General features: G+C 36.0%; 1 long non-coding RNA gene across 1 annotated transcript; it reads left to right on the top strand.

Annotated features, from left to right (window-relative positions):
* The first annotated feature begins 507 nt into the window (after positions 1 to 507).
* On the top strand, positions 508 to 12,094 carry LOC114699079. The gene is made up of 3 exons (XR_003735460.2): positions 508 to 6,509; positions 9,890 to 10,216; positions 11,974 to 12,094. It is a non-coding gene; the product is annotated as an uncharacterized LOC114699079 (long non-coding RNA).
* The last annotated feature ends 1,866 nt before the right edge of the window (positions 12,095 to 13,960 follow it).

Here is a 13,960-nt window from a genome sequence, read left to right as displayed (position 1 = left end):
CAACCAGCACCACTAACTGAGAACCAAATGCTCAGATACCCGAGTCTATGGGGGTATTTCTTATTCATTTCACCTCCAGAAGGATATATATATATATACACACATATATACATATGTATATACATATATGTATATATGTGTGTATATATATATATATAGCTGAGCCATTAGTTACTTTAAATAGAAAAGCACAGTAGAGCCTCTATTTATTGAGCAAATATTTGCTCAACATGTTGTCGAGCAGACTTTGAGTGGAAGTCTCACCTGAAGTACTCAGAATCCTCCAATCGTTCTTCTTGGAACCTTCTATGCCAAGTAAAGGAAAGTGAGCTTACATATCAGTATTACTATGTAAGTTCCCAAGTATGACAGGAGATTCAATTAAAAATTTCTAACTGTATGTGGAGAATGTTAGATTTAGAAAAAAACAACAAACTGTACTTTAAAATGTATTTTCTCATTGTGAAGTAATTTCATACTTTATTTTCTTTAATGTTCAATAATATTTTGAGGCTAATCTGGCTTTATCTACTGTAAAAATATTGTTAAACCATCTGTTTTGCTTTATATACTAGAAAATATGAGATTTAAGTGTTACTAGACATTGAAAGAAGGGTTAATTCCAATAGGAAGTTCAATTTCAGTAATTTGTTTTTAGCTACTTGCTTTGATACTTAAAATCTGAATAAATGTATAAAATAAAGAACTATTTATATCTGGGAATCTCAAAGGAGCAGATATGTTTAAAGCAAAAAGCTATTAAGGCTAGTATTTAGCTTCAGTGCAGATTTCTGGACTTGCCCTGTCTGTGAATCAGAGGTGAAGATGAGTGTGAACACAGGACTGATACTTTTAACCAAACACTAAAATCTTTGTTTTCTAGATATCAGTTACTATGTATGGACCATTGTATTGCTATCATACAGGATCTGCTCTGTTTTTAAGGAAACAATAATACCTTACAACAGGTTAGGCATCACTATTTATGGGTAATTATACTTAACACTAGAATTCTCATGGTACACAGCAGAAAAGATTTTCTAGTGATGGTTCAATCCACAGGAATGTTAGCAGGCATCCTAACTCTGTGACCTATTTATTTAAACTGTGGAACAAGATTACATTAGAGTAGTTTTTCTGCTTTTAAGATTTAGCTATATATATATAAAAAGTACAGAATGGCTTATGAACATTTCGGTAATTTAATAATCAATAGTCTTCTTTAAAATAATTGATTATGGTTTTGCTCATTCTTTTTATTCAAATGAACATAACAATTAAGTAATTGGTGGTTGTTCCTGGACAGCTTCAGGAAATTTTGATCTGCAGTATTATTAAGTACAAAACGAAATTTTCTAACATGGTAATTGCAAATTATATTTTATTATTGAATGCAAATTGTTTATGTATCAGGAGTGATAGTGGAGTACTTTCTGGGTTATTCACTCTTCCTGATGCTGAATGCTATGAAAAGTGCTCCAAATATGCTTTCAGCTTTGTGTTTTGTTATAAATTGTACGAAAACATTTCTCCAAACTATGGTAGTTGAGTCTTTGTAGAATACAAGATGACAGTCATACAATCCTCAAAATGTTTGAAATTATTTTTGCCTAACTACTAGCATTTAGTATTCCTTATCATAAATTCCTTGTTCTAGAAGCAAATCATCTTTATTCTAAAAGAATATATTCTAGACAAGTTAAGTGAGTCCATGATGTTCTTGTGGAGTTTTGGTTACATGAGTCTTTCCTTTGGATCATTTACATTTATCTTTGTTTGTCATTTATTTGAAGAATCTTCTGATCTACCTTAAAATTTTGTGAAGGTGATATTCTCAGTGACTGCAAAGACCCTGAGCTCTACATTCTGAGATGGCTGGCAGAGCAATAAACCCAAAGGGAAAGGTGACTGCTGAGAGACAGACTGGCCATTTTCTTTCCTTTAACCTCAAATCCTCCAGGAGGAGTGTCAGACCATTGACAATCATCACAGCTCATAGATCCATACCTTACTATTACATGTAATTTTATTATTTCAAAGGCTTTTAAGTCAGTAAACAGTAAAAAACAATTGCTGTCTAGATTGATTTAATTAGTTTATTTGGTGTCCAGAGCATGTAAATCCACAACTATGTTGTTTCTGTCAGTTATAGAATCACAAATTAATGGCAATGTTCTGAGCTAAAAAGATGATGGCTGTTTTTGTTAGCATGTTAGAATAATTCCAATGGACTATAAAGAAGGTTAGGATCCACAGAGCCTTTCTTAACAGACCACTCACTTCACATTCTGATGTCTTTTGTGCATCAGTTACTCTAATTTATTTTTTTACCATTACTTATGTCACATTTCTCGTTTTTTTACTAAAAACTTAAGAGAGAATATGTTACCTGAAACACACATATGCAACACTTTGAACACAGATGTGCTTATTCTATATGCCATGTCAGTTACCTATATACATCAGTCGGCATCAGATTATACATATGTGTGTACAAACCACTTATATACATATAGATTTCCTTAGACTTGAGCACCATGCATTGCAAAAGATGTTTCCATATATTGAAATAGACACATTTAGTGGTTTTTAAATTATGTTTTAAACTTGGTGAAGCAATGTAATGCCTTACGTTTTTTAGCCATGGTAATATTTTTTTGCCTGCTCTTCCAATCACGAAGTAAAGAAAACTCACATTTTCTCCTTCAGAAAATTCTATTTCACAAATGCAAATTAGTTTGAGTTAAAACAAACAAAAAAGAAACAGAAGGGAACAAAGAAAGCCTTTGCCTGGTTGCTAGCATTGTTCAAAGAGTAGACAACCACACGATTCCCACCATGATTTTTAGAAAATGTGACAAGAGCCACGCACATTCTTTTGTGCATGACCAGTGGCACATTTGTGAGATAACCAGAGGGGGCTGAGCCTGTGTCTAGGAGCAGTTTTCTTTTTCTTCCTTTTCTTTTCTTTCTTTCTTCCTTTTTTGTTGTTGTTGTTGAACCAATGTGGTGAAGTTAATAGGCACATATGGGGAATGGACAAGCTTTACTGTTCTCAGGGGAATTTCCTTCTTCCCTGCTCATGGATTTGAAAAATTGCTGCCACTGAGACTAGAACCAGAGTTCTTCTTATCTTCCATTTTAATATAATCTATTGCCATTAATAGACTATTCCAGCCATATTGTAATGGCATGGGCAGTCAGGCCTTTGCTGCTATTTATAATTTTCTCCTTTACACACTTACCATCTCCAACTTCTTATAGTGTATGATATCCTTTCTGACCTGGTTGATACTGGTTGAGATGGGAATGCCTTGTATGAGAGCATGCTTTTTTTGGAATAGAAAATAAAATTAATACCTCAGTTTTATTGCTTCTGAGGCTGAGATAATAAGCCATTAGAGGGAGGTGAATTCTGAATGTGTCATGGTAAACTCATCTGCATCTACTAGATGTGACTCCTTCCTGTTTTCCACTGTGAGTGGAAACAAAGGGCTTTCACTTCACGTACTAGTTTTGAAAATATAGAACAATAGGTAATAACGTAGAAGCTAAAGGGGAATATTTTCCCACAGTGTTAACTAGGGTTCCTACATTGAATTTTGGACAAATTTTAACATAGCAAGTTTTTTTAATGGTATCTGTGCATAACATTGTATCTGTCCTGCTTATTTTTTATTCCATTGTTACCAGATTAACAGAAATAGTATTTTAACTTCATTCTAAATTGAGAATAAAATTAAAGATCATTTGTGTTAACATCGATGATGGCTAAGTCTAGATGAAATTACTCTATATGGAGAGCAAACTCTTTCCCGCATTCATTGTAAAACAGAGCATCCAGGTTCTTGCACAGATCAACTTGCTGATAACCCTGCTGTCAGTGTCAGGCACTTGCTCATACAAATACCTGTTTAACTTTTGGATGGTTTACTTTGAGTCTCTGGAGAAATAAGTAGAAATGATGTTTGTGGGATGCTTGTTACAAGCCACACAATGCCCCTAGAATGTTATGTACACTATCTAGTCTTTATCATAACAACACTATGGAGTATACCCCCCACTGCAAGTTACAGAATACAGACAAGTCTTTAGAACAAGTAATTCAAGGTGAAATTATGTAAGACTCTACAGTTATTCAGTAGAAGACTCAGTGTCTATGAACTTAAAACCCATCTGCTCTATGGTGACTTGAATTCTTTGTTCATTCTAGTCTTCAAATGTTACTTTAGCTCTTTTGTCATAATTTGAATTTCTCAGGATTATAATAGAACATTGCATAGGCAAGACATTTTGTTTATGTTTGTTTAAAGGAAAAGAGCATAATTCGGTTATTTACCCGTATCTACCAATTTATAAATAGATAATGTTCAAGAAATAGACGAGTTCAGCCAAGAAATGTTTCCTCTGAGAGAAACTTTATAATATCTGTGTAGCCTAAAATGGACTCAGAAACCAGTGGAGGAAACCAGGTGGTAACGGAGAAGAGCAGCACTGCCCTTCTATTTATAAACAAGGCATTTCAAGCTTGGATACGAAGCACCAGCAAAAGTTTAGTAGAGCATACTTATCATATTATTTTCATTAAACCAAAAAGACCCAGAGATCTTTGAATAGACCCCCATGATTGGGGGCCCCCTGATACAGCTAATTGATGATACTAAGACTGCTGCCCTGGCCATGGGTAGTGTGTGGAATCAAAGTAGGTTTGCTTTAATTACTCTCTAAATTAAATCTTCCTGTCCTGGGTACCAAGAATTTGATTATCATTGGTAATTCATTGATAGCATTCAAATGATACTCCATGAAAACCTTGGCCTCCTAATCTAAAATATAATAAGATAGTACACAATATTACCATCAGGTGACAAATGGCTCCCTCTGTGTGTGTAGTAGGTCTTTTATCATTGATGGAATGTGTTGAGAGACTATCGGCATGGTAACAGAACACTACTTTAGTATTAATCCATGCATAAAGGACCAAGAGAGATGATATGGGAGAGAATGAATGATTTTTGGATTGCCTTCATATTGCTATTTATGTGGGAAAAATAAATGCCAAATATTAATTTATAATGTTTAAAGATAAAGAAGAAATCTGTAATGTTAAGATGCACTTGAATCACATAAATGTTAGTTTTTATTTAAGTATCCAATTTTATTTATATTCAAAATAGATACAGGATTGTAAATACAGGGCAGTTGTAATATTCTAAGCACATATTTTAGGGACTTCCTCCTTTTCCAAATCTCACTCAAGTGGAACATACACTCATTTCTGTAACAAAAATTCTTTCTACTCTATTGGCAAAATGAATAGCATCAACTCAAAATATTTAAAAATTTAGTCACATCCACATCCTGCAGCCTATAAGGAGCTTTCACGCTTTTGGGCTCGCTTTAGATCTTTAATACCCTTTCCTTTGTGTCAAGGAGCTCACGAGCCGTAAAGAAGCACAGATAAACCCACTTAGATCCCTTCCTGGGCCGTCACCTCTCTCTGCCAAGCGGCTTTAGGTGGTAACTGATCTGTGACAGGCTGCCAGTCAAACAGAGCATTTCTGAAAGCTGACACAAAAGACTGAACGCTGGAGAATGGACAGGAAAAAATAAGAAAAGGGTCCAAACTGTATCAGCGCCCCCCACTCCACCTCGGTCTGTTCCATTTCACTACAGCCCCCGCCCTCCGGCCCACCCTGCTCCTCCCTAACCTTTTGGGGTCTGTTTCTGGCGCTTTTCTTCTGGTTCCCTCCCCTCCCAGCTGCCCGCCCCCTCCCTCCCCCCGGTACTGGGGCTCACCCAGGCCTGCTGCTGCTGCTCTGGCGCAGTCAGGTTCATGGCAAGGCCAGCGCAGTGCAGATAGAGATCAGCAGCCTTTAGCAGTGGCTGCTCTAGTGCCCTGCTGATAATAGAGGCAGAAGCCAGAGTGACAGTCAGATGGAAGCTGACACAGGCCTTCTGTCAATGCCACCCCTGCCCCTGGGACTGAGCAGGGAAGAGTTGGGGGGGGGGGGTGCGTAGAGCTGAAATGTCAGCGTCAGTAACGGGCAGAGGCCCTCTGTTTTTCCTGTAGGTGTTGAGCTGTTCCATGCAGGAGCAAAGGGTTTTTGCCATTTCCCTTAGCGGGTGTGAGTCAGGGAACAGAGCTGCTTTTTTGGTGATTTCCTCACTTAATTTCTTCTGGTGCGGTGGAGCCCTCGTGCCGTAACTGTGTTTGACAGTTTTTGTTCTCACTGCCTTTTGAGCATGTTAAGGATTGATAAATCTTGTCATATGAGAACCCGAGTGATGCCTGGATCTTTTACATTCTTTACAGCTGGAGATCATTCTTGTGGTTTTGTTTTTATTTGCATTAAAATAAAGCTAAAAAATACGAACCAAGGAATAGAGGCAATGACTCTTTTTTTTTTTTTTTTTTTTTTTTCTGCCCAGGAGTAGAATTTACTGCAGATGTTCCTAACAAGTGACTTCTGATATGACTTTGACAGTTTTCAGGAGATAAATTAAAGGTACCTTTTCCATGTAGATGCTATCTTGATTTATCCCTGTTCATCAGTAGATCACACGTTTCAGAAAGTAAACCGTTTTTGTATGAATTGATTACAGTTCTCCCCACTCCCTCATCACTCTCAGAGGGAGGAGAATAGGCCCTGAGGTAGCGATTGTCTTAGAGATAAGACCTGGTGGTGACAGGGCACAAAGATACCTCTGTCCTGCAGAAGCTCTTCCTAACATCTCCAAATCTCAGAGTCTCTCAAGGCAGAGAGAGCAGCTGGAGTTTGGAAGTTCACACTGTAAGCAGCAGTATCCCCTGACATTCAGCCCCAGCTCCACTCGGTATAACTCACTTTTCCGTTTCCTGCAGAACAAGTCACTGACCAAGCTTCTATTCTATGCTAAATGGGGGCAGGCTCTGAAAAAAACAGTTTGTCTCACCTTAGTATTTAAATGAAGGCAAGTGTTAATTAATATGATGGGTAATAGAAAAATCACTAACTTGGTAATGGCATCTTTCTGGGTTGTTGTATTACAGGGAAGTTATCATCAACTCACCCACATCATATCTACAACACACACACCCTATACACACACTACATATGCACACGCACCATCCCATACAAGTACTACACAATACACTCTATATACACACTACACACATACATATACACACTACACATACACATACTACACGAACACACACACAAACCTAGAGGAGGAGAAAGCATGAGAGAGTGAAATATCTCATGGGAGAATATTGATTATTTTTAATGGCACAATTTAGTGTCTCACTTTGATTTTTTATGTCTTTTCCCTCTACATATTTTAGGTATATGTTTTATTAACATTACAAAGCACCAAGAAGTGTAGCTTGTGAAAGTAAAATTTTGTAAATATAGAAAATATGAACAAATATTATTGTTAGAACTACATAGTCTTATAATTTGGGCTTAGTGGAAGTTTATTTGATACCATCTGTTAGATACCAGAAAAATTACTGTATTTACATGGTTCCCTACAATCATGCAAATGAAGAGGTAAGAAAAGCAGTGCCTTGCTACTAAGAAACCTTTCCTAAGACTTTAGATATGTAGGATTAATGGAGTTTTATAGATGAGGCACAATGATGAACAGGAAATGGGCATGTGTGTAATTGAATAAACAAATGCATGAACATAAATGTATTCTTTGCCAGTGGGTTAGTGAGGACAGAGGGATGGGATCATCATGAAAGTGTCAAGGTACTGTATTAAGGGTCAGGGAAAGAGATGATGAAAGAGAATATGAATTTATGAAAACAAAAGAGATGGCATTACGGATAGAAGGAAATTTCAGAGTTGCTAAGGAATAGCAAGAGAAGAATCATGAACCAAAATATTTCTCTTTCTAACTTCTATGGACATTTCTCAGGATTTTATTTTCCAGTCCTTAGATACTAGCTTTTTATTCACTGAACCATGTAGAGATGGCACATTTGTTACAGAACAGAGTGAAATCTTTGAAGGCATTGAAACGTTGCCACTCATTGATGTATATTATATCTATGTATTGCTGTAGATGTTAACTTATGAACTTCTTCACTCTTTCCAATAACTATGAGCTTATTTATTGTCTTCATGTCATAGAAGAAGGTGCAGCTCAGAGATGAGAACTATTTTGCTCACAAACATGTAGGTAATAAGATAGAAATCTTTCTTTTTTAAAATAATTTACCTTAATTTTTTTATTTAAAACAAATTTATATATGATATATTTTGATCATATTCTTTTTTCTTATCCCAACTCCTGCCAGATCTTTTTTTAACCTATCTACCCACCTGACCTTATATCAATTGCAAATAGCTTCTTAGTTAAGGGGTGGGTTTCTGTGTCTACTTCTTCTCAGTGCCTGGATTTTGTCTGGTTTGAACTTGTGCAGGTCCAGTGGCTTTTCTTTTTGAAAGAAAAGTAGGAGAAAATAAGTTAATTATTGCTAAAGTCTATCTGCTTTGATTTCATTTTGGAGATTGTTTTGACAACTATTCTAAGACTAAATGTTAGTGGGCTATGGTGGGAAAAGGGAGACTGTCAGCTCACCTGAGCAGATCTTGTCTGCTGGACCTGGGGTCTGAGGACCTGAAAGAATGGGGCAGACTACAGTCTAATGCTGTGGGGCAAACTTACTTCAGTTTCAGTGGACTTTATACATGAATCTAACAAAGAAAGCAATAAATGACCTAAGGAAGATTGTTTGAGTTAGAAAAACATGATCAGAAAAACATGTAAATAAATGTCAGAAAGCACATACTAAATATTAACAGAACTTTCTCAGCACAGACCAATTTAAACACAGTTGCTTGGCACATACTATAGATTATCTGGGAAAGCATGAAAGCAAGGCAGACGGCTGTATCCAGATTCAGGGCACTCTGACCAGATTGGGTTCTATAAGCTGTGTTCTGACATCCAACAGGAATAAACGTGTCTTATAGATTGAATGTAAATGTTTAACACAGGAGACATGAAATCATGTCCCAGAATACTCCAGGGGACACAATGCTCCTGAGGACAAAGGCTCTCTGCCTTTTCCTTAGAGCCTCTCTCACAGTTCCACAAATGGTGGTTAGGGAAAGAACAGCACATTTCCATGATGATGGGCATTGAGTAAAAGAGTAACATCTGATAGTACAGGAGAAAGAGAAGTGAGGCTGGAATAATGCTATCGAGAAGGCGAGAGTGATCTAGTACATGATATTACATTGTGTGTGTGTGTGTGTGTGTGTGTGTGTGTGTATAGGTTTGCAACATGTAAACAAATAGGCCTTATTTTTCAGTGGTTGATGGACAATGAAATGAATAGATTCAAATCCCATGAATGATCTTAAGAGTACTGCTACAGGCTGTGTGCAAATTAGTTGAGCTATGCTCAAAGCTGTTTCTGCCAGGTATGTTTTCAGTTACCAGAGAGGAATCAGGCAAGTAGATGCAAGGATAATCATGGTTCACAGAAACATGACATCTGGGAGTGACTAACTTGTTGAGAGAAGCCCCACAACTGCTACCTTATCTCTGGAGATCAGGCAGCTGTTTACTTAACAGTACCGTGGCAGAGGTCCTATGGTATTTACTTTTTTTTTTTTGCATTACTATAAATAATACAGGAGACTTTTTTAAAAAGGGACATGTATTTGGTCATGCTTTTATAAGCCGCCGAGCCTGAAGATTTGACGTTGGCATCTGTTCAGCGGTAGTGGTGGTGAGGGTTTGAGAGAGCTAAATCCCTTTTAGTCACTTTTCAAGGACTAAGTAGCTTTGCAACCATTTTGTATTTTCTTGAAATGACTTTGAAACAATATTGTTTTTTTTTTTTTAATTATTTTCCTTGTATTGGAAATATTCTTTTCTCATATAGGATTACAGTTTCCCCTCCCTCTACTACACTCAGTTCATCCCACCTCGTCTCCCATCTGGATCCACCCCCTTTCTGTCTCTGGGTAGAAAAGAATATGCTTCTGAGAGATAAAAACAAAATAAAATAAGATAAAACAAAAACTGTCAAAGCAGAGTTGGACAAGACAATTAAACAGAAGGAAGAGAGCCTAAGAGAAGGCCCCAGAACCATAGACGGATTCATTCACACACAAGCATCTATTAAAACAATAAACTGAAAGTCATGATATATGCACAAAGGACCTATTGTGGACCCCATACAAGCCCTGTGGATGCTGCTTCAGTCTATGTAAGTTCATATGAGATTTTCTTATTTTGATTTAGAGGGCCCTGTATTCTTGGTGTACTCCATCCACTCTTGTTCTTATACTCTTTCTACCCCGTTTCCTCCAAGTTCCCTGAATTCTGATGGGAAGGAGTTGATGGAGACATCTATTTAGAAATGAGTGTTCCAAGGTTTGTAACTGCATAATGTTGGGCTCTGAGTGCTTTATTTGTTCCCATCTGCTGCAACAGAAAGCGTCTTTGACGATGGCTAAGCAAGGCACTGATTTATGAGTATAGTAGAATGTCATTAGGAGTCATTTTCTTACTAATTTTCTCTTTTTTTTTTTCAGACTAATAGTATTTGGTTTTTAACCCTAACTCCATGGGCTTTATATATTTTGGGAATTAGTCCTCTATTGGATATGGAGGTATATTTGGTATATCTGGTTTTATGTTGGGGTCTTTGATCCACTTGAAGTTGCATTTTGTTCAGCGTAATAACTATGACTCTATTTGGATTCTTCTACATGCAGCCATTCAGTTTGACCAGCACAGTTTTTTTGAAAATCCAGTCTTTTTTCTAGTGTGTGTTCTTGAATTCTTTAGCAAAAATGAGCTATCCAGAGTTGTGTAGATTTTTATCAGTGTCTTCAATTCCATTGATCAATATGTCTGTTTTTGTGCAAATATCATGCTGTTATTATTAAAGCTTTGTATTACATCTTGAAATCAGGAATAGTAATACCTCTAACAGTTCTTTTATTATTCAGGATTGTTTTAGCTATGATAGGTTTTTTATTTTTGCATATGAAGCTGAATTTGTCCTTTCAAGATCTCTGAGGAATAATATTGGAATTTTGATGGGGATTTCATTGAATCTGTAGATTGCTAATGGTAGTATCGCCTTTTTTTTTTTCCTATGTTAACCCTACTGAACAACGAGTATAGGAGATCTTTTCATTTTCTGATATCTTTTCAATTTCAGTTTCCAATGAGTTGAAGATTTTATCATACAGTTCTTTCTATTGCTTGGCTAAAGGTACCCCAAGATATTTTATATTACTTAAGGGTATTATAAAAAGTGTTGATTTCATGATGTCTTTCTCAATTCATTTGTCATTTGTATATAAGAAGACTACTAGTTTTTTTTTGTTTGTTTTGGTTTTTTTTTTGCTTTTTTTTTTTTTTTTCGAGACAGGGTTTCTCTGTGTAGCTTTGCACCTTTCCTGCATCTCACTCCATAGACCAGGCCTTGAACTCACAAAGATCTGCCTGCCTCTGCCTCCCGAGTACATTTTTTTTTAAGTTACTTTTGTATTCATCTATTTTGCTCAAGGAGTTTATCGGCTATAGGAGTTTCCTTGTAGAATTTTTTTGGGTAATTTGTATATGCAATCTTGTCATCTGCAAATATTGATAGTATGACTTCTTCTATTCCAATTTATATCCCCTTGGTTGCCTTCAGTTTTCTTATTGCTCTAATAAGACTTCAAATACTATATTGAATAAGTATGGAGAGAGTGGATAACCTTGTCATGTTCCTGATTTTAGTGGAATTGATTTGCGTTTCTCTCCATTGAATTTGATATTGGCTATAGGCTTGTTTTCCATTTAAATTGATGTTAGCTATTGACTTGCTGTAAACTACTTTGTTATGTTGAGGTATATCCTTTGTATCCCTAATCTCTCCAGTACTTTTATGATAAAGGGAAATTATATTTTTGTCCAAGGATTAATTTTTGTATCTAATGAAATGATCATGTGGTTTTTGTCTTTCAGATTCTTTATATGGTGGATTACAATTAATGATTTATGTAAGTGGGATTTACCCTGTATCTCTGGGATGAAGCCTACTTGATCATGGTGGATGATCTTTTTGATGTATCTTGGATTTGGTGTGTAAGTATTTTATTTAAATATTTACATGTATGTTCATAATTATTTCTTTGTTGAGTCTTTATGTGGTTTGGGTGTCAGGGTAACTGTGGCCTCTTAAAATGAATTGGGCAACATCCTTTCTACTTCTATTTTGTGGAATAATTTGATGAGTATTGGTGTTAATTCTTTTTTAAGAGTCTGATAGAATTCTGGCTCTGGGAAATTTTTGGTTGGGAGACTTTTAAAGACTTCTGCTATTTCACTAGGAGTTATAAGTCTAAATTTTTCCAATTTGGTGGAGTACGGGTTTTTAAAATATGTCCCTATGGTTCTCTGTATTTCCTTGGTTTCTGTTGTTATTTCCCTCTTTGATTTCTAATTTTTAAAATTAGCATATTCTCTCTACCTTTTATGTAATTTGAATAGGGGGTTTGTCAGTCTTACTGATTTTTGAAAGAACCAACTATTTGTTTCATTGATTTTTTTCTATTGCTTATTATAGTTCTTTCTATTTTATTGATTTCAGACCTGAGTTGATTATTTCTTGCTGTCTATTCCTTTTGGTTGTGACTTCTTCTTCTTTTTGTTTTAGGGCTTTTACGTGTGCTATTAAGGTGCTAGTATGAGATTTCTCGAAACCCCCTTTTTAAAAATGTAGGTTCTTAGTGCTATGAACTTATTTAGAACAGCTTTCACTGTGTCCCATATGTTTGGGTATGTTGTGTATTAATTTTCATTCAATTCTAGAAAATGTTTAATTTCTTAATTTCTGTCTTGAACCATTTATCATTCAGTAGAGAGCAGTTCAGTTTCCATGAGTTCCTAAGTTTTCTGTTGTTGATCTTGTTTTTTATATCTAGCCTTGATCTGTAGTGGTCTGATAGAATGCAGAGTGTTATTTGAAATTTCTTTATCTGTTGAGACTTGCTTTGTGTCTGAATATGTGGTCAATTTTGGAGAAAGTTCCAAGGTTGCTGAGCAGAGGGTATATTCTTTTGTATTTGGGTGAAGTGTTCTGTAAATATGTTAGGTCCATTTGGTTTATAATGTCCATTAGCTCCAGCATATCTCTGTTTAATTTTAATCTAGGTGATTTGTCTATTGGTGAGAGTGAGGTATTCAAGTCTCCTAGTATCAATGTGTGAGTGTCAATATGTGATTTAAGCTGTAGTAGTGTTTCTTTCACCAACTTGGTTGCTCTTGTTTTGGGAATATGAATGTTAAGGATTTAAATGTCATCTTGGTAGATTTTTTTACTTTGATGAGTATATATGGTCCTTCTCTATATCATTTGATTAGTTTTGTTTTGAAGTCTGTTTTGTTAGATATCAAAATAGCTAAACTAACTTGCTTCTTAGGTCCGTTGGCTTAGAATATTTTTTTTTCAATGCTTTATCCTGTGGTAATGTTTATCTCTGATGTTAAGGTGTGTTTCTTGGAAGCAGAAGAAAGATGGATCCTGTTTTTGAATCCATTCTGTTAGCCTGTGTCTTTTTATGGGGGAATTGAGACCACTGATGTTAAGCAGTAACAGTGATCAGCAATTTTTGAATCTTTCCAAATTTTTGAAAATTATTTTGTTGTTATTGGTGTGTGTGTGTGTGTGTGTGTGAAGTTGGATTTTATTGTCCAACTTTCTTTGGACTGCCAGCCCCCAAATAATGACAGGGAGACTTATTATTAATTATGAAAGTTATGCCTTTAGCTTAGGCTTGTTCCCAACTAGCTCTCATAACTTAAATTAACCTTAATCTATGTTCCTTCATGGGTCTTTTTATTTCTCCTCCATCCTGTATGTCTGACTTCCTCAGTGTCTTGCCGCCATCTCCCGAGTGCCTAGATTCTTCCCTGTTTCTATGCCTGCCAGGAAGTCCCACCTAACCTCTCC

This window comes from Peromyscus leucopus, chromosome 2 (genome assembly GCF_004664715.2).
Source record: "Peromyscus leucopus breed LL Stock chromosome 2, UCI_PerLeu_2.1, whole genome shotgun sequence".
NCBI lineage: Eukaryota > Metazoa > Chordata > Mammalia > Rodentia > Cricetidae > Peromyscus > Peromyscus leucopus.
This window is presented reverse-complemented; position numbering and strand designations above follow the sequence as displayed.